Raw genomic sequence first — 21,963 nt, 5'->3', positions numbered from 1 at the left:
CTATACCAGACATATCTCTTGAACTTTTTCCAACCTGCAAGATCTCCTCCAACATATCCGTGCTACTGTTCAACATTTTTACTGATTTTGACATCTGATCAAGTTTGGATTGTAGCAGGATAGTTTCACCATTCAGTTCAGATATAGTTTCATTAAGCTCTTTGTTATCAGCCTCCAACTGCGCTATGTATTTCTTCTGCTTTTCACCTTGTTGACACACTTCTGCACATTTGATACACAACTTTCTGTAGGAACCTGCCAGTTCTTCAAAGGTTAGCTCGTCTTTCCTAGAATCTTCATTAGAATTGCAAATTCCAGTAAGGGCTGTGACATGTTTGGCTGATTCTTCTTCAAACTCACTCTCTGAATCTTCATCAGACCAGGAGACTGACAATCCTTTCTTTTGTTTCTTGAGATAGGTAGGGCATTCAGCTCTAATATGTCCATACCCTTCACATCCATGACATTGACATCTTCACTTTGGCTATCCCAGACATCTTCACTTTGGAGGTGCCCTCATGAGTAGTCTTTAGGATATCCCAGACATCTTTGGCTAGTTCACACTGGTGCACCAGTCTGAATATATTTTTGTCAATTCCATTGAATAAAGCATTTAGAGCTTTAGAGTTGCCAAGCGCCAATGCCTCTTCATCTTTGTCCCACTCTTCCTCTGGTTTAAGAGTTTTGTTGCCATCTTTATCAGTAATAACAGGATGTTCCCATCCTTTGTTCACAGCTCTCCATGCTTTGCTATTCACAGATTTCAGAAAAGCCACCATGAGAGGTTTCCAATAATCATAATTAGAACCATCCAGAATGGGGGGTCTCATTATAAATCCACCACCTTCTTTGTCCATCGAACCAGAAAATACTTTCCCTAGATCTCACCCAGTAAAAACAGGCAGGGTGCCTGCTCTGATGCCAATTGAAATTCTGGACTCAGACACGCGATGTCTTACAGGATGTCACGACATCATTATCTGAATGTTTTCAAACAAATGAACAAAGAGTAAACAGCAAACAACACAGGAAAATTGTTAACCCAGTTCGGTGCAAACACACCTACATCTGGGGGCTACCAAGCCAGGGAGGAAGTCCACTATAAGTAATATTAATTCAAGGTAATACAACTCAATATTACACCTTTCACTTAATATCTACCCAATGCAACTTCAATCTAAATCACTAGACCAGAGCTCCTACTCACTCCCCCTCAATCACAGCAGTGATGAAAAACTAACAGACGAAAAGCAACAGAAGACACTCTTCAAAAACACAACTTGATCTTGCTTAAAAGCTTTGATCAAGTACAATAGTACTCTTGCTTAAAAGCTTTGAGTACTTTTTACAACTCAAAACAGAAACACCTAGACCAAGACAATCATCATGATGATTGTTTGGCTTACAAGAAATCTAATACACAGACGAACAACACCACAAACTTCTGGACGGCAAACCCTAAAAAACCATTCATTCAGCAGCTTCTTCATTTGCTATATATATAACCTTGCAGCAGCTAGGCCTTGGATCCAATAATAGTTTTAAACCTAATTAAAACCATTTTCAAAAGACAGAGATCCATCGCATAACGTTGTTCTGAAACAAGGCAGTATCCAAAGTTTCCAAAAGAGGCGCGCAAATACTTAACAGATCAAATAACCATAATGCGAACATAGTAAAACACAGCAGCTTCGGATGTCATGACATCGGTCTTGACATCAGGTAAAAGCCTGCACAAAAACAACTTCAAGAGAAAAAAACCTTCAAAACAATGCATGTCATGACACCAGGTTTGACATGATAAAACACTAATTGTTTTACCAAAAAATACAGCCAATCAAAAACATCTACAACTTCGATGATGGTATAATGTCAAGGCCGTGTTTATTGATGTAGATTATAACTGAGAAAAATTTTGGGCAATGGCATTGTTTTGTATTTTTGATAATCATAATAGGGTGCTTAATCATGTTGAAAACCATTGTGAAGTTTATGTTTGTAACCACTTCACATGTAATGGATATATTTATAAAAAATAGTTTATGTTTGTCTACTATATAGGTGTTGGTTCATGTTCATGGCTGCCCGAGTTCACAAGTAATGAATGATATTGTGCTTCTCTTTGAGTTTTGGTTTTGGTTCATGTTCATGGCTGCCCGAGTTCGTTGTGTAAGACATGTTTGAAGTGAACTTAAGTATGCGTTAATAGGTTGGTGTAGTGGCTTCCCGGTTTCTAAGTTAATTGATTTAAAGGTGGTTGGAATTGATCTCATGTTTTGAAGTGGAATTAAGTCATATTTTGTATTGATATTATTTGATTTTGATTCTAAAGACATCGTTGAGCTTTGATATTTGAATATGCATGATTTTGGTTGATCGATAGATCTTTTGGCTATGGTTGAGTTTACTTTCTTTCATCTTGAACTTGTTTGAAGTGAATTTTGAGAGCCAATTTATACGTATATCATGGCTGTCCGGGATGTTGGTTTAGGAATTTAGAACTTGTTTTGAACCCAATTTCTCATGGTACAATGTGACTTCTTGCATCCTGTTTCATTTTTGGTTTGAAAATTGTGTTAGTTTGTGAGTTTACTTGAATTTGAATGCATTTGACATAATGATACAATGCTGATTTTTTTAAGCTATGGATTATGACCTCATTTTTTATACTCTTCAATTAAGTTTTTTATTTTATATTTTTTAGGAATATCTTTGCAAGATAGGGGTTACTTGTGAAGAGTGAAAGTTTGATCTCATTCAAGAATCTTACATTGTGTGGGTCTAGAAGTTGTTTACTACTATACAGGTAATTAATTGTTCTCTCTCGCCAAAGTAATATGTTGCGTTTTATTGCTTCTGATTCATTCCGTGTATCCTTTGCGTTTTGACAGAAACGCATTATACTGTTCTGTTCCTTAATAATTAGTGGTTTTTGTTTAGCTTAATTAATTAAGACATGAGTGTAATACTCATTATTCCGACATGTGGAATATTCTCTGATTTTAAGTGATGAACTTACTAACTTTGTAACTTTTAGATTATATTAAGTAATACTCATTATTCCGACATGTGGAATATTCTTGATGTCAATTTCGTTAATCGTTAAGTGATGAACTTACTAACTTTGTGAATTGAATTCGCCATAGGGGTTACTTGTGAAGAGTGAAAGTTTGACCGTTTTTGTTTAGCTTAATTAAGACATGGATAAGACATGGATGAATTCAAACCGATTGTCGAAAGAGTACGAGAAAGGGGTATGGGAATTCGTTGAGTTTGCGGTTGCGCACTCCGAAGACCCGCTTCGAATGCCGTGTCCTTGCTTGGGTTGCTGTTATGGGGGTAAGGTTGACGGGAATAAGTTGGCATCCCATTTACTACGGTTTGGAATTGATAGAAGCTATACATGTTGGACAATGCATGGTGAGAAAAGTAACGGGAATGCTGAGTCGAGGTGTAATAGGAAGTATGCTTCAAACGACGATTGCACAAACACATACGATTGCGATCGAGTCGAAGAGATTGCAGAAGCGCTTGAAGAAGATCTTGAGGATTGTCCCAAAATATTTGAGAGGTTGGTAAGAGATGCAGAGAAGCCGTTGTATGATGGTTGTTCAAAATTCACAAGATTGTCTGCGATGTTAAAGTTGTACAACTTAAAGGCGGACAATGGATGGTCGGATAAAAGTTTCACAGAGTTATTAGCTCTTATGAAAGATATGCTACCAAAGGATAATGTTCTTCCCAATCGAACGTATGAAGCCAAAAAGATGTTGTCCTCTATTGGCATGAGCTATGATAAGATACATGCATGTCCAAACGATTGCGTTTTGTTTCGAAATGAGTATGCAGCGTTGAATGAGTGTCCTAAATGTGGTGCCCCTCGATATAAAAAAAAGTTGTCTCCTGCTAAAGTCTTATGGTATTTTCCTATAATTCCGAGATTTAGACGCATGTATCGTAGTGAGACCGATTCAAAACACTTGACTTGGCATGCAGATGAAAGAATTATTGATGGAAAGTTGCGACATCCGGCAGACTCACCACAATGGATGAAAGTTGATACCGATTATCCTGAATTTGGAAAAGAAGCAAGAAACCTTTGGTTGTCATTGTATACTGATGGAATGAACCCGCATGGTATTCAAAGTATCTCGCATAGCACATGGCCTGTGATTCTTATGATTTATAACCTACCTCCGTGGCTATGTATGAAGCGTAAGTACATGATGTTATCTATGCTAATTTCTGGGCCTAAACAACCAGGGAATGACATAGACGTATACTTGGCACCCTTAATCGAAAATTTAAAGTTTTTGTGGGAGAATGGTGTGGAGGTTTACGATGGGTATAGGAAGGAAAGTTTCAACTTGAGGGCGATGTTGTTTGGAACAATTAATGATTTTCCAGCACACGGAAATCTATCCGGGTACAACAATAAAGGTCAAAAGGCGTGTCCTGTTTGTGAAGATGAAACCGATACGACACGATTGGAGCTTTGTCAGAAGAATGTCTTTCTCGGCCATCGTAGATTCTTAAATTCTAATCATCACTACCATTGGTGGAGAAAAGCATTCAATGGAAAGGCCGAACATCGTACAGCCCCGCCTTTTTTGTCAGGTGATCAAAGTTTTGAAAAGGTGAAAGATATGAGCACTCAGTTTGGCAAGCCTTTTGCACATTAACTTGTCAAGGGTGGGTGGAAGAAGAAGTCAATTTTTTTTGAACTTCCATATTGGAATTCGTTGTATGTAAGACATTTCTTGGATGTTATGCATATTGAAAAAAATGTATTTGACAGCGTCATGGTACGTTACTCAATATACAAGGAAAGTCTAAGGATGGCCTTAACATAAGGAAGGACATGGTAAACATGGGAATGAGAACTGAATTGGGACCCGTGACGAAAGGAAGACGAACATATCTGCCACCTGTTTTTTACACTCTATCTAGAAAGGAGAAGAAAACATTGTGTAAGTTCCTCAGTGAAGTTAAAGTTCCAGAAGGCTACTCTTCAGATATTAGAAGACTTGTGTCCATGAAAGACATCAAGTTAAAGAGTTTGAAGACGCATGATTGCCATGTTATAATGGAACATTTTTTACCAATAGGTATACGTTCTATTCTGCCAGAAAAAGTAAGAAGCGCAATAACTAAGATGTGTTTCTTCTTCAGGTCAATTTGCAGTAAGGTGGTCGATCCCGCGATCTTACCAACATTGCAAAAAGAGATAGTTGTTACTTTATGTGATCTTGAAATGTATTTTCCTCCCTCGTTTTTTGACATAATGGTTTATCTAGTCGTTCATCTTGTGAAAGAGACACAATTGTGCGGACCAGCTTATATGAGATGGATGAACCCTGCTGAACGTTATATGAAAATATTAAAAGGGTACGTGAAAAACAAAAGTCGACCGGAAGGTTGTATTGCCGAACGATACGTTGTTGAAGAAGCGGTTGAGTTTTGTACTGAATATTTGTCAAATGTTTAATCAATTGGACTCCCCAAATCTCATATTTTCGAAAAAAAGAAGGAAAAAGGCTAATTGGAAATAAAGTTGTGATAGTATCAATGGTCGAACGGGATCAAGCGCACTTGTATGTTCTGCACAATGAGATTGAGATTGAGGTTGAGCCGTATGTTGAAATGCACAAGGTTGTTCTCCGAGATTTAAGTCCAAATATAAATGAGAACTGGATAGTATGAGAGCACAATCGAAGTTTCATACCGTGGTTTAGGGATCATATTTATTCAAAGTATCATTCAGATCCTGCTTCAGTAACAGAAAGGTTGAGATGTTTAGCCTATGGTCCAAGTGTAATTGTGTTTTCTTATAGCGTATACGCAATTAATGGATACACATTTTATACCAAAGAACAGGATGATAAAAGTACTATGCAAAATAGTGGTGTTACCTTGGTAGCTGGAGCAATGCACATATCAAGTGTGAATGACTTAAATCTGAAATTTGCAAATTTGTCATATGTTGGGGTTATCGAGCGCATTTTGGTGTTTGATTACGCGAAGTTTTAGATTCCTGTATTTGGTTGCAAGTGGGTTGAAAATAATAGTGGCATACGAATGGATAAGTCAGGATTTTTGCAAGTGGATCTCAATAGGGTAGGGTACAAAGATGAGCCTTTTATTCTAGCCTCTCAAGTTAAACAAGTGTTCTATGTCAATGATCCGACAAGTATGAAATGGTCTATAGTGCTTTTATCTAACAAAATAGTTGATGAAAACATTGAAGATCAAGGTGATATTGGTGTTGGCATTGAATCTTGTACAAGAAACGATCAAAATGAGAATGAATCTTGTACTAGAAATGATCATAATGAGGGTATTTGGATCAATCCAACCGTCCACGTTGTTAAGAGACGCGTAGAACACAATCCAACCAAGAAAAGAAAGAGACGTTAGTGATAAAGGTAATAGTATATATATTCCGACTAATTTGCTTTATTCAATTTGTACCGATTGTTTTATTCAATAGTATAGTACTTATTCAATTTTGGTGCATATTCTCGTTTTGTACATAACTTTTGAACCATGTATCTGTTTGTCGGCTTCTTTACATGTAACTATACTATTTTGACGATTCCGGAGCTGCTCATGCACTTATCTTTACATTTCGGGACTGTTTTTTTATCGGTTTTGCTTCTGCCCGTAATCAAAAGTCGGGCTTAGGGTCTGAATTTCGGAAAACCGACTTTATTTTTGAGTTCGTGGGGACGTTTTACCATAGCCATGTAAATTTCGTTCAATTCCGACAACTTTATTTTTTGACGCTTATTTTGATTTTTACCGATTTCGTTTCCGATTTACTTGTACATGCATGGTTTGACTTCCATTTGACTTGTATAGATTGTTAGCTTATTAATAGTGTACTAATGTGCTTTAGTTTGTTTGATACAGGTTCAATGGCTCCGGATAGAGATGCTCCACCTGAAAACTCACAAGAAAACTCACAAGAAAGAGATGCTCAAGAAAGAGATGCTCCGGATACAAATGCTCCACCTGATACTGAAGCAAAAGAAGTTGCACGAGGCATCACCATTATGAAGGGAATCATTCGACATAGAGACCAAGGATTAGTATACCATTTGGAATGGAATTTTGAAAACCAACCTATTGGTCCTAATTCTGCAAAGTTGACAAGCTACATTGGTACACTTGTTCGTATGCATATTCCAATCTCCGTAGCTAAATGGAATCTGAAAAGCGAAGAGTTGGATGCGAAAAAAAAGCGATTTGGGACGAGTTTCAGGTATATATCATATATGGTTGTTGTTATTATCTTGACGATAAATTTGTTAAATTACTTATACTAACATACTATGCGTATGTTTTTTTGCAGAGGACTTTTGACATACCAGATGAGCGTAGACGCTACATACTTAGTTTGGCCGGAAAAAGATATAGAGGGTGGAAATTTTTTTTGACAAACACCTATCTTAAGGATAAAGATGGAAACTTTCTTGAAGAGGCACCGGGACGGCCAAAAAAGTATGAGATATTCATTGATGAAAAAGATTGGGTTGAGTTTGTAAATCAAAGAGATGAAGATTTTCGGAAAAGGAGTGTCACAAATAGTGCGAGAGCATCAAAACCCGCGTATCCATACAAAAAAGGGCGTTTGGGATATGCATGCTTAGAGGATAAAATTGTAAGTAAATAGAAATGCGTTTTAATTAATTGTCTAAATGTGTTTTATTTGACGATTTAATCATTTGTGTCAATGCATAGTTAGAGGAGACTAAAAGTGAGGAAACTTCACTTCTTGTACATGTGTTGTGGAAGGAAGCTCGTGTGGGCAAGAATCAAGCTGTCGATCCCGATGTTCAGAGAGTTTATACTGAATGTGTAAGTATAATACTGTGTCTTTAATTAAATCAAATGTTTTTTAATATATAAATGATTTTTTATCTCCACTAATAATTATTGAAATGTAAATGAATTACAGGAGACCTTGTCGCAATCGGTGTCCACCGGTGAGGACCAGGATGATAGGAGCGTACTTAGTAGAGCACTAGATGCTCCTGAGTATTCCGGTCGGGTGAGGGGTAAGGGTCATGGTGTGACTCCAACCTCTTTTTACAAGCATCCTAGGAGAAGAAATCCTACCAATCAAGAAGTGTTGCAAAAATTGCAGGAATTGCAAGCATAAGTCTCTGAATTGCAAAGAGATAAAGATATGTATATGAGAGAAAAGTGCAATACTGCATCGGTGAAAGAAACTAGTGATAAAGCTAGTTTCAACTGTCAAAGAAAACTTCCCGAGGTAATTAAAAATTTTCATTTCCTTACAAAAATTGCAGGAATTGCAAGCACAAGTCTCTGAATTGCAAAGAGATAAAGATATGTATATGAGAGAAAAGTGCAATACTGCATCGGTGAAAGAAACTAGTGATAAAGCTAGTTTCAACTGTCAAAGAAAACTTCCCGAGGTAATTATAAATTTCTTTTCTGGGAGGCTGAAATTATAGGCTGCACTTTAAAATATCTCATTTATCAACGACAGCGCTTTTAAAAAGCGCTCTTAAAGACCCAAATACGAAAGCGCTTTGTTATAAAAAGCGCTGCCAAAGATTAAAAAAAAGAAAAAAAAATACGCAACTTACCAAAGCGCTTTTGGAAAAGCGCTCTAGTAGGGGGGGCTAGCAGAGCGCTTTTTCCAGCAAAAGCGCTCTTATAGGGGGTCTACCAGAGCGCTTTTTCCAGAAAAAGCGCTCTTATAGGGGGAGGGGTCTACTAGAGCGCTTTTTCTGTAAAAAGCGCTCTTATAGGGGGGATCTACCAGAGCGCTTTTTCTGTAAAAAACGCTCTTATAGGGGGGTCTACCAGAGCGCTTTTAAAAGCGATTTCGTTACCTACGCCAGCGCTAGCTGGCTTTGAGAGCGCTTTAAAGCGCTGTTAAAGGCCAAAAAAAGCGCTTTTAAATGTCTTCCGTGTTGTAGTGTCTGCATTTATAAAATAATTTACACTCAAAAGCATACTCAATGCTATAAAACACCCATTTCCACTACTGATTTAAAATTTCACAATACATTTGTTCTTTAATTTTCAAAGGGGTTTTGAATCTATTTTGAGTGTTTTTGCAAACGAATTATGTCATCTTTTACCATATTCTTTTTCATTTTTACGTGGATCTAAATCTCATATTTGAGGTGTGTGATTTGTAAGGAGATTATATTATTGTGAGGTTTTGAAGATTTCTTTAGATTTAAGAGGTTTGCAAAGCGTGTATGGTAGTGGATGATTTTGACAAGTCCATCGGAAAAAGGAAGATTCTTTTCTCCATAATTACTTTGGTAGTGCTATATGGAAGCCTAAAGTAAAATTGAGTGTTCTTTTTAATTCTTTGACAGATCTAGGCTCAAAATATCGGTAGGATCGCAGAAACATCGCCATAGAACGAAAACTTCGGAGCAACATTCTTGGGTTGGAAGATTCAAGACGATTTCAAATAAAGATTTCGCGATGATTCAGTTTTGGATATTGTGTACAAGTCAATGAGGGTTCTGGTTAGAGATTTTATATTTTGAGCATTATTTGAATTGTGATTATACTGAACATCTTGTAATTTATTACAAACTATAGTGGAAGATCGAAAATTTCAATGGAAAACAATTGAAGAGTGGAGTAGGCTTAGCAAAGACGGTAGTCGAACAACTATACATCTGGCATACTATCATCTCTCTTTCTTTTTTTAATTTTGTAGAATGACATGTTTAGGTTGTTTTTATTGCTTTCATATAATTGTATTATTAGGCTTATTGTCTTAGTAGCAATTTATTGTTTAAGTGTAAATTTTGTTAGATTGATGCTGCGAATTCTACTATTGTTAAAAATGACTCGAAACCGTGGTCTTAGAATTCAAATTGTATTGATTCTTTATATTTACACTTCTCGTCTACATTGATCTTTATTCAGTACACCATTTTGATTAATTTGGTTAGATGTTTGATCCAATTTAACATCTTTGTATACTTATAATATAAACATAATCATCTTTATATTCAAATTACACAAACTATTTTTTAGATTCTAATAAGTTTTTCAAATTAAACAAATTTTCAAATCGGTCAAATATATTTTTTGAAGTCTACTCTCCCCTCTAGATATTCCATTATCGTATTTGACACTTCGATATATATTAGAGACATTTTACAATAGTCATTATTTTATGAATGTCTTCTTGCCACTTCAAAGTCCCAAGATCAATTAAATTATAATTTAAAAACTATTGCTTTTTACATATAAATTAATCACAAATTTCAAAATTATTACACTAAAGTAGAAAAAAATATGAATCAAATTTCCAAGTGTGTTTATTATTTAATAGTATCTCTTTGTTTGTTTCTTGTAAAGGTCAAAATCGAATGGCGTATATCACCCCACCCATGTAGGTCATTTCTTCACACCATTTTCAAATTTATTTTATAATAACATAGGCATAGTTGCATTCTATTGAACCACTTGTTTGTAACAATGTTTTATTTTTGTTTGACATTGTAGATTTTCCATCCCCTTGCCAAACTGACCATGATTGTTTAAACAAAGTGTGTAAGAGACCTTTAAAACATAAATGCATTTCTTCTAGATGTGAGTGTGTAGAGAAAATTTGAAAAATAATTATTTATTATCTCAAAGAGATTTAATTTTATTTGTAAATGAGGTAATGAGACATATTAATTTGAGATCTTGTGCTATCAGGTTATATCCTTCATGTACTTTGGTGTAATTCAATTTTTTATTGCTATATTATTTATTTTTTAAATATATTCAATATATATACATGATATGTCAATAATTTTATAATTTCCCTCTCAATTTCATTTACTATTACTTTTTTATTTCTTTGACACACTCGACATTCGTTCATTCTTAATTATGATTTTTTCTTTACTCACTTCCCTATGGGGTCACCCCTAGCGAAAATCCCATTTTACCCCGCTTCGGAAATGCATTTCCGAAATATTTTTTTTTTAAATTTTTTCAGACTGCGAAAGTGCATTTCCGAAAAAATTCTAAAAATTGGGATTTTGACTAATTCGGAGATGCATCTCCGAAACAACAAAAAAAATCTAAAAAAATCTCAAAAATTAATTTTAGGATATTAACTAATTAACATATCATAAATTTGATATAATTTATGACTAATGAATAATAATAATTATATATTTTGATATAATTTATGAGTTATGAATAACAATTATTATATATTTCTATTTTGATTCATATTTTAAAATTTAAAATAATTTTAATTAAAATAATTTCCCTTACAAAATGAGTTATAATTTTTTATTTATATATTTATATATTTATAATAATTATTATATATTTATATATTTACAAAAATAATTAAAAAAATGAGCGTTTTAATTTATATATTTATATATTTATATAATAATTATTATATATTTATAGAAATTATTATATATTTATATAATAATTATTATATATTAATTATAAATATATTTATACATTTATATAATAATTATAAAAATTAAAACAATGAGTGTTTTAATTTATAATTATTATTATATATTTATATACTTCACTTACAAAATTAATAATTATTATTATATATTTATATATTTCTATTCTGATTCATAATTAAAAATGAGTTATAATTTTTTATTTAGTTTAAAAAAATTTAAAATAAAATTTGTCTTAATTTTATTTAATGAATAAATTTTATATTTAATTCTATATAATTCAAAATTTACTTATAAAATTAAAATGTTTTTGATTTATATAAGTTAGAAAAATAATTTTTAACTTTAAAATTGTTTAGGAAATTTTGATTCACCTTGATTTTATTGATTCACCTTCATTTTATTGATTCACTTTCATTTTATACCTATTAATTGTATTGATTCACTTTGATTTTAATTTTTTAATAATTATTGAATTCTTTCAGAAGTGTATATCCGAAACATTCCAAGACCAATTTGGTCTTGGAATATTTCGGATATGCATCTCCGAAAACACCCCCTCTCCCAAAAAGAGGAATATTTCGGAAATGCATCTCCGAAAACTCAAAAAAGGGGGTGTTTTCGGAAATGCATCTCCGAAAATACCTTTTTTCGTGTTTTCGGAAGTGCATTTCCGAAAACACTTTTTTTTCCAATAAAAGTACGTTTTCGAAAAAATGCATTTCCGAAATCAAGGGTATTTTGGTAAATTCTCCAGAGGTGATTAAGAAGGTTAGGAGGTGGGTGAAGAAGTTCTCTTTAATTATAGAGCTACTTTAACAAATAAATTCAAAATTTGATTATGTTGATTAATCATTGAGTCTTTTTCTCCATTTAGCATAATATTGTTAAAAGATATAACTCTTTTAGAGGAAATATCAATTACTTCATTTCATTAGCAATATGAGAATGTATACATGTTGGTACATCGGTAAAAATTTAAAAAGTAGTAAAAGATGTAGCCCGAGTCAAGGCATGAGCAACTCATTAGCTTGTCTCTTAATTAACTTAACATAAGAGTTCTTAAAAAAATATGCTAGTAAACGTTTACATTCGAGAGTAATAGCACCACAATCCGTATTGTTAGGATGTGTCCTATTCACATTTTTCACAACGCTTTTATCATCCAACTCAAAATCCACATTATCATAACCAAACGTATGCACCCATTTTATAGCAGATAGAAGACCCATAGCTTCCGCAATAGTACCTTCAATGATAGGGGAGAACCATTATGTCCTGACTGCGATAAATCAACCTTTACCGTCTCTGATACAAGCACTTATACCCACTTTGTTATTAGAAAAAGAAGCATCAATATTGCATTTGAGACGATCAACTGACAGTTTATTCCAAGAAAGATCAATTGAAGAATGAACACGGGGGTTATAAGTAGTCCTGGACTGTTGGGCGTTTCTCCACCCGGATAACAAATGCATAGCTTGATTACAAATGTTATCTTTAGCTTCTTCAGTTTGGTTCCAAATCAAATTATTTCTGCACTTCCATAAACTCCACAAAATAGTAGAGAAAATGGCTTGTTCCTCTTGGTTGGCAACTTGCTAAAAAAATATAATTTCGACCATAATCCCACACTTTCCCAGCACTCTATGCTTTTTCGAGCATTAAAAGAATAAATGATGATTGTTCTCTTCCTCAATCCCACAGATACCACAAGTAATCAAACAATCAACACCTGAAGGTGGAGAAAATCACAAGAAAGGGGGGATTGAATTGTGTTCTCTATCAATTAAAATTCCCTTTCTTTTTCTTTAACGTCTTTTCTTTCTTTTGGTTAATCATATATGGATTATGCTTTGATGTTGCGGAAGCATGAAGATGTAGAACTACATAACCAATAAGATGTTCATTTTAACTTCTAAAGGATATCAGAACTTCTGATTTGCTCAGTACAGTTCTGCAGAAAGTAAATGACATGTGCAGAAAGTAAAAGACACATTCATTTTTATCCTGTTTCACCTTCTGAATAAGGCTACCTCTAGTCCACCTTCTTTAGGTGATTTTCCTCTCAATAGAGGTCTTAATCCACTATAACCAAACTTGATTACACCTGCACGATCCTCCGTCGTGACTAACCATCCTGCACAGCCAACTGCTGTGACTAACCATCTGGACAATGACCCGTTCAGTGATCTCCACGAGATATAACGTCCATTGACTCAGGAACCCTGCACAACAACATGTTGTGACTAACTCCCTGCACAACCAACCTGTTGTGACTAACCCTGCACAGCAAACCATTGTGACTAACCTTAGGTGATGAACCGTTCGGGGATACCACTAGGATATAACGTTCATCTATCTTCTGGAGATTATAGGTGTGCTTCTTAATTAAGCAGATGGTCTCCTATTCTCAATAGGTATGTTTACGACACTTTTGACTTAAAGTCACTTCTAGTGCCTAAATAGTCTGTCAGAAGTTTCTAAGATATTACATACTACAAGCAATAGCTCTATGTGTTTTACATTTTAAATACAAGAAATAGATGTCTTGCAGTCTTCTTGTCTTCAGCTTCTAGATGAGATATTCGCTTTACTTATTGATAAGCAGAATTAGAATATTTGCTCTTTCTGATGATTGCTGCTTCAATCCGATCTTCATCTTCATTCTTCTTTAAGCAGTTTAAGAGCAACGACTCTTATATATATTTGCTTCTTTGATTCTTTCCTTGAATATGGGTGTTGAAGTTTTGGAGCAATCACTCCTTCTTGTAAGACCATCTCTTTTAATTTTGATTAAGCATATGTTGAGCAATTGCTTGTTGAATTGATTGCTTCTTCAGGAATATCTTCATCTTCTTTTCCCAGAATCACATAAGGAGCAGCTGCTCTTATATCTTTTGATTCTGTCTTTATCATCAACTTTTCATGCATCTTTCGTAAGTGTACTACTCAGTTCTCCTGTGAAGCATACTGCTCATTTAGCAGGAATTGTCTGTCTTCTCTCGAGCTTTTCTTCTAGCAGGCTGATGTTAATAACGTTCTTGTTTCATCATACACTTCATGTATGTTGTCTCTTGTGTAACTTCTGATACATGTCTTCAATATTTCTTCTTTCATACTTTCATGCTCAATTTCTCACTACAGGTTTTCTTCTAGAATATTTCTTTTTCTTCACACTGTAGGTGTATATTGGATACATTCTCTGATGCTCATTCTAGATGCATAATCAGATGCATACAAGAATGCATACTTAGATGCATAACCTGACGCATATTTTCACATTTTGAGGCTTGGTCTATTTATAGAGCTTGGTATGTTACCGTTGGAGTTTAGTCGTTGAGATTTGAATATTGCTTTGAAGGCCTTTGTCTCGATTTGCTCATGGATGACAAATGTTGCTTTTGGCAGAACCTTATCTTTAACATGATGCTTACAGTGGATGGCGTGTTTCTTTGTTTACACTTGTCTTCCCAAGGCGCTGCATGTGGGTTGCCTCTTCTTTCAACCTTGGGAGTTGATCCATTTAATGTTGCAGCCGTTTTGCATGTGATGATGTTTCTAACGACTCTTAGTTTGATTCTAAGCTCTTTATTTTATTTAATTGTTATGTATGTTGAGCTGTAGATTTTTCATTTGCTTGTACGTGACCTCTACTGATGTTTGTATTTTATATGTCACTGTATCGTAGCTTCAGAACTTGTAACTTCAGAACTTCTTATCTTTCTGCGTGCGTGATCTTCTGATGTTGCAAAGCTTCTTGCACCTAATCTTTCTTGTTCATTTCCTTGCAGCTTCTGATGTACTTTCTGATTGAGGCTTTTTGTATATAAGCGTTGGTATTGCTTTGAAGATTGTCTTGTTGAATTCTAGCTTCTTGTGATACTATTGTTGTTTCATATTCTTCTGAATGGTCTTGCTTCTTTATTTCAGATTTGGTGATATTGGCTAATTTGACGTATTCTTAGTCAGAACATCTAATGAATGATGTTTAGCTTTGTCAATCTTCTGAATATTTCATATTTAGTTGTTGTACTCTTTTTTCTGATGAATCTTGTATAAGATTTATAACATAATATCTGCACACTAAATGAAACCATTAGTAATAAAATTGTTACTCACAAAATATATGCTTGTTATCATCAAAACCATTTCCTGAACATAGATTCTCAATCTTTTTCCAACAACACCTTTATCTCTATACTGCACTCTGGTAGGAATAGAGTTTCTACAAAGACGCCATAAAATTTTTTTAACTCTTAGTGGAATTTTTAAAAGATATAACTTTATAAATATATTTATCTATTTAAGAATAATTTCCAATAGTTAAATTTAAACGATTGAAAATAAATTTATATTAAAATTGTTATTCATACGTCAAAAGTACATCTAAGGGCATGTGTATGAGGCTCTTTAACTACTAAAAAATTTAATATAGAGAGTAGTAATCTGTCGCTAATATATTAAAAGTTTCTTAAAAATTGTTTATGTGATGGATTTTGTGGTAACCTAAAATTCATATCTAATTTAGGTCTCGCAAAATATTAGTGAAAAAATTTGTTGTTGGTAAAAAATTGTGAAGAAATTGAGTTAATAATAAAATAATAAAATTCATCACATTATTTTGCATAATTTTATCACTAATTAATAATTAGGAACATATTAAATTCTGTCAATCAATAGAGACATATTCAATTCCCTCACTAACTAGTAAGAGGTATAAAATTTCCTCACTAATTTATGATATATTTTAAAATTTTAAAACAAAGCAGACTAAAAAATATACGTAATATAAGAGTCATTAAAAGAAACTTCTAAAAAGAACAGGAACATATAAAGCAAAAAAGAGTGAATTTTTTTTAAAAAACAAATATGATATATAAATATAAATAAGAGAGTTATAGCCACAGGACAAAAAGAAATCAAGAAAAAGACACAAGAAGTAACAATTCTAGGATCAAAAGTATAAAAAAAACAAAAACCAACTACCAAATACAGCAAAACCAGCCACCAAGGAAAAATAAACAAACCAACAAAAATAACCATATAAATAATAAGAAAAATCAGCATCATATAAAGCTAGAGATCTCCCCTCTGAGGACACCCGAAAGAAGCAACAAAACCACAAAAGACGAAAACAGAAACACATTTGATGGAGGTCGAAGACACTCACCCCTTTATCTACCATATAAGAACTCTAATGGTTCTGGAAACCCCTAATCTACCCTTTTGTTAAATAATGCCACATTACCATTTTTTACACGTTTGTTGTTATTTTCTACCCATATCTTAACTATCCAACTAAACCTTTGTGTTTTGACTAACTCTTTTATGCTTTACTACACTCATTCTTCTATATGAGTTACCTTCTTGTTTAGTTGGCATTCCTTTTTTGCTCACATTTGGTTAAGACTTACCTTTTTGTTTCCAACAAAATGACAAAATGTATGTGTCATACCCCAAAATTTGCCCATACATTTTCTCCTATTCAAATTCAAATCAAAACACAAAGCTCCAAGACACACTCTCCTATGCAAGGCTCTGAAACTAGGGTTTGGTTTATTCAAAAGAAAATCAGTGAATCAATGGCTCCAAGGCATCTCACGTGGCTCAATATATCTCACATTATCTCTATGACAAGTTTCAAGTTTCAATTCAAGAGATTGGCCACTCAATTGTTCAGAAAGTCAACAGTCGACTAAGCTAACCTAAAAGTCAACCGTGGTCAAAGTAAAGTCAAAACTCCTGATTTTTTGTCAAGATCCTCACATTGAAGTATCATTCACCATTTGATCAATAATTGATCATGGTTCATCAAGGAAAGATCAAAAATCAACAAATAAAAAAGTTTCTAAATTAGGGATTTGTATAGGGAAAGTCAACTGAACTTTGACCAGTCATAACTCTCACATGGAACATCAGAAATTTCCCATCCAAAGCTCATTTTGGAGGAAATTTGATTCTCTACAAAATTGTCTCTCACATGCCAAGTCCAAAAATGATTCATTTGAGAGATATGGACCAAAACATTACAAGTCCTTTTCAAAGGTTAACAAAAAGTAACTTTTTTCAAATGGATATACAAGGAGCATGGAAAATAATTTTGACATGAGACCAAAGACATTGGTTAAAGGACTCTCTAAGGTTTCTAAAAAGTCTTAGAACACTTCCATACCTCAAAAATTGAGAGAGATAGACCTTGTTAAAGTTGGACTATTTTGGAGGGAAAAATGTGAAAGAATTTGGATTTTTTGCAAATGAGCCCAAGATCTTTTGATTCAATCTTGCTTCCCAAGTCATCTAGAAGATCCAAGACCAATGCCACTAAATTTTGATGATTATTTGATTTTCTATTGAATTTTTATTTATTAAAATATGAATTAAATCAAATAAATCAAAGAAAATTGAAAAGATTTGATTTAATTATATTTTTCAATCAATCCAACCTTCAATAATATCCCATAATCATTAAAAATTAGTGCTAAGAAAATTGGAAAAAATAAAATCAAATTTTGGCCATAATTAGTAATATTTTTTCAATCAAATTTTGCCAAATTGCCAATCATTGATTCAAGGGATTTTTATCATTGTTTTCTAACCTAATACAACCCTATAAGTACCCCAAGAAACTCAGAAGCAAGGGTTCACGAATCTCTCTGCAAGAAGAACCCTAATCCGAGCTCAAAGAAACAAGAAAAATTTCAAAGACGAATTCGGATTGCAGACCAATTCAAGGTGTGTGATCAACTCCAGAACATTCCTTGATCATCACTGATCGATTCTCAATCATCCTCGAGTTCCAGAACACCAAGAATCATCTCCAAGAGGCCACGGTTTGCACCAATTAAAATTTGCTCGATCCCGTTCATTCATGCATCATTAGTATAAATTGAAATTGAATTTGTGTTCATGATAATGTTCTAACGGTTTCTGGATTGTTTGCTTTAAGTTTTAACATGAATATAGCATTCTACCATTGTTATGGTTTTTGTATTCGAATTGGGGATTTTTGCTACAGGTAAAATCAGGGCTTAAGATTACCATGGTTGGATTCGTGAGGTCTGGACGATCCTAACCATGACCTCGCGAAACGTTTATATGTGTTCTAGCTTGCATTCGCTATTTGCAGGGCCAAAGGGCTATGAACCAAAATCGTAGCAAAATCAAAGCAAAAGTTGCAGGACTTTTGGAGAAGACGACTGCGTGTCGTCCACCTATTGGCCCATTCAAACTGTTTTGGCGCGCGCGCGTTTGGTTTGTCTTGGGATCTGGCGCATTATGAGCCACCATCGTATCATGCACCCTCACGTTTCCAGCCATCTGATCATCATCATCCTCAATCCAACGCACAGGAGGGTGCTGGCATACCATAGTCTTCACGCAAGTGCCACACACGATCCAGATGAGTATTTTCCAATTTTTTTATTATTATTAATTATGTAATTCTATTATAATTATGGCTTAAATGCACTTTTGGTCCCTGTAAGTTAGCGAGTTTTTGATTTTCGTCCCTGTAAGTTATTTTTTTTGGTTTTAGTCCCTAAAGCCATAATCCGCAGGAAAATCTGCAGGTTACCTGCGGATTTTCCTGTGAAATTTCCTGCGGATTTTCCTGTGAAATTTCCTGCGGATTTTGATTTTAGGGACTAAAACGAACGCGAAAGTGAAATATAGGGACTAAAACCAAAAAAAATAAGTTACAGGGACGAAAATCAAAAACTCGCTAACTTACAGGGACCAAAAGTGCATTTAAACCTATAATTATATATATATATATATATATATATATATATATATATATATATATATATATATATATATATATATATATCATTAAAAATTATTTTTTTTCTTTTCTATAATAATAATCTATTTATTATCTTTTATTCTAAAAACTTTCTTTTAATAATAATTTTATTTGTTTATTTATTTATTTAACACTTATATTATTTATTTATAACTAATTTGTTTTATCTATTTATATATTTATATACTCTTTTAATTTTATATTGCTTATTTATTTTAATTTGCATTTAATTATTTATATACATACCTTTAAAAAATCACATTTATTTTATTTTAATGCTAAAAAATTCATAAAAATTATTTTCATATTCAATTTAATTTTCTTATCCTGATTTAATTAATTAGGTCGCAAGACCAATAATTAATTATATCGTTTGTATTTTCTTATTTAAATTCGTACCCTAATCAGGGTTTACGAAGATCATGCCCTGCACTGAATATTTCTGTTTTGTATTTCTTTTCAGGGTTGACTCTTCAAATACACTTCGACTACGCGCCTTGTCAAAAGAACGAAGCTAAGTTCTAAACCCTTCTTTTATTATTATTGTTATTTATTTTATGTGATTAGGGTTTAATTTCCTCGCCAATAGAACTCCTCCTACACTTATATTTTTGCCAATTCTCTGATGATCAGGTTCAGCGCTTAAGGCTCGAGGCGAACCTTTGCCAATCAACCTTCTAATCGAAGCTAAGTATCTAATTTAATTTTTTAAATTTGTTCTGTTTCCTTTTATTTTTAGGGTTTGCCCCTTTTAAAATATATCTAAACTGATAAATGCAATCACCCTATTTTTGTATATTTTTTACCTTTTCAGGGTTTGTCAAATTGCCAAAGCTACGAACATTGGTAACCCTAAACTCTATCTCAATTATTTCTTGTGTTAAACCTTTTATTTTAATTATATCCCGCTGGTTTCAATTCCCCTCTCCTCCGCTGGTTACAATTTCCCTTCCCCGTATTGCTTTAATTATATTGTCTATATTGTTGTGGTTAGTAATTTTAGGGAGTGTAACTCTGAACTAAATTAGAATCACCTAATTATAAGATAATATAATTAAATATGATCACGTGATTGGTGCACACACGCACGCTTTTGGGTAAACCTCTCTGTTGCCTGTTGCCTGTTGCCTTGTTGCCTTGTTGCCTTGTGTTGTTTTGCAGAATAGCCAGTCCCTCGAATACGAGGATACCTTAGCCAGTTGCCTCGATTAAGATCATGGTCCCTAATGATGCTGCCTTCGATATACATGATCTCGACCCTCGAAAGTTGCCTACGAAAAGGCTAAGGTATCCTCTGGCTGCCTACGAAAGGCTATTCTGATCCTTCCCTTAGACTACCTGCCTCTCTATGGCATGGGTCAGTCTTATGGCGAACGATAATGCGATGACCCTTCAACCTCCAAACAAAAGGCTTCCTGCCCTCTTATGGCAAGGATAGATCCTTTCATCCTGAAAGGCAAAAAGAAACCTCATTTTCAAAACTTCAAGGTAATTGCCCCTAATTGCTTTGCCTTGCTCTAAACCTTTGTTATATTCTTTCTCATAATTCTTCAAAAGGGCTACGCTCATTTACGAGCTAAAGTCCCTATCTTTTTCATCTACTTTTCTAAAAATTTCTTCAAAGAGCAAAGCAATTAAGAGCCCATAGAAAACCATGGATGCAAAGGGTGCCTTACACCTTCCCTTTGCATAATTACCCCCCGAACCCTATTTTATTTAAAAGGTTTTTCCTGTTTCTTTTAGCCTTTTTAACTTGTTTGGATAAAATAAAAGTCGGTGGCGACTCTTGCTTAACCGCGACATTTCAATTAAAAAAGTCAGTTCACCGTATGACAGTATGTCCTTTTGATTTATGCGTGTAACAGTCATTCTCACTCTGCACAACAACACATTTCAGCCTTGGTTACACAACCTTCACATCCATCTCTCTTCATACTTCCCATATCTCTCCATTGTTCTCTCTCAATAACAAACCTTTTGCAATTCACCTGTGGGACAACCGTGGATGAAATAGGGAAACACGACATACAACTGAAGTAGACAGACTGCACCCCTTTTGCTGATATAATTTCTGGCAAATGGCAAAGGCATTTGCTTACAGGTAATTCCAAACCTTGACTCCCTTGCCTATTACAATTACATGTATTCTTCCTAACTGAAAGTAACTACGTTACTTTCAACGCAGATGTCATTTGTTTTGTGGACGAAGTAGGATACACCCTGTCAATGTCCGAAAAGAAGCCACAAATCAACTTCATGTTGCGCAATTTGGGGTAATCAACTTGCATATTACCTGCATACCTTACGTGTAGTGTTGCTTCCTCATCATTACTAACATGAAAATTTAAGCCAGGGACAACACATTGTACTGCACCCTGTGGGAAATCTAAGCAACACATTATTTCGAGTAAAACGGAAACAAACTGATCCGTCTACTCCAACTGTCAACCTCTTTAAATACGCCAAAATTAAAGATGAAGGTTTACATCATATTCTTCACTGCACATGCATTGTAAGCGCTGCATAATTATCTTATTAAACCTACCGTTTTTGTATGTAAGTTCCCTCTTGCTGTCACGAATACCTACAATATAACCACCATACACATCAATACGCCGTAACAGTATATAACATGCATAACATTTCCGTTTCAATTATTGTTAACCTTTACGTTAGTGGTTTTCATAAGTTCAATTCTAACTCACTTTGTTTTTAACC

The 21,963-nt window shown here is 34.0% G+C and overlaps 1 long non-coding RNA gene across 1 annotated transcript; it reads left to right on the top strand.

The window, feature by feature from the left end:
* The first annotated feature begins 10,266 nt into the window (after positions 1 to 10,266).
* Positions 10,267 to 10,781, top strand: LOC131631640 (uncharacterized). Its single transcript, XR_009292768.1, has 2 exons — positions 10,267 to 10,402; positions 10,516 to 10,781. It is a non-coding gene; the product is annotated as an uncharacterized LOC131631640 (long non-coding RNA).
* Positions 10,782 to 21,963: the final 11,182 nt, after the last annotated feature.

This window comes from Vicia villosa, unplaced genomic scaffold (assembly GCF_029867415.1).
Source record: "Vicia villosa cultivar HV-30 ecotype Madison, WI unplaced genomic scaffold, Vvil1.0 ctg.000852F_1_1, whole genome shotgun sequence".
NCBI classification, from domain to species: Eukaryota; Viridiplantae; Streptophyta; class Magnoliopsida; order Fabales; family Fabaceae; genus Vicia; species Vicia villosa.
This window is presented reverse-complemented; position numbering and strand designations above follow the sequence as displayed.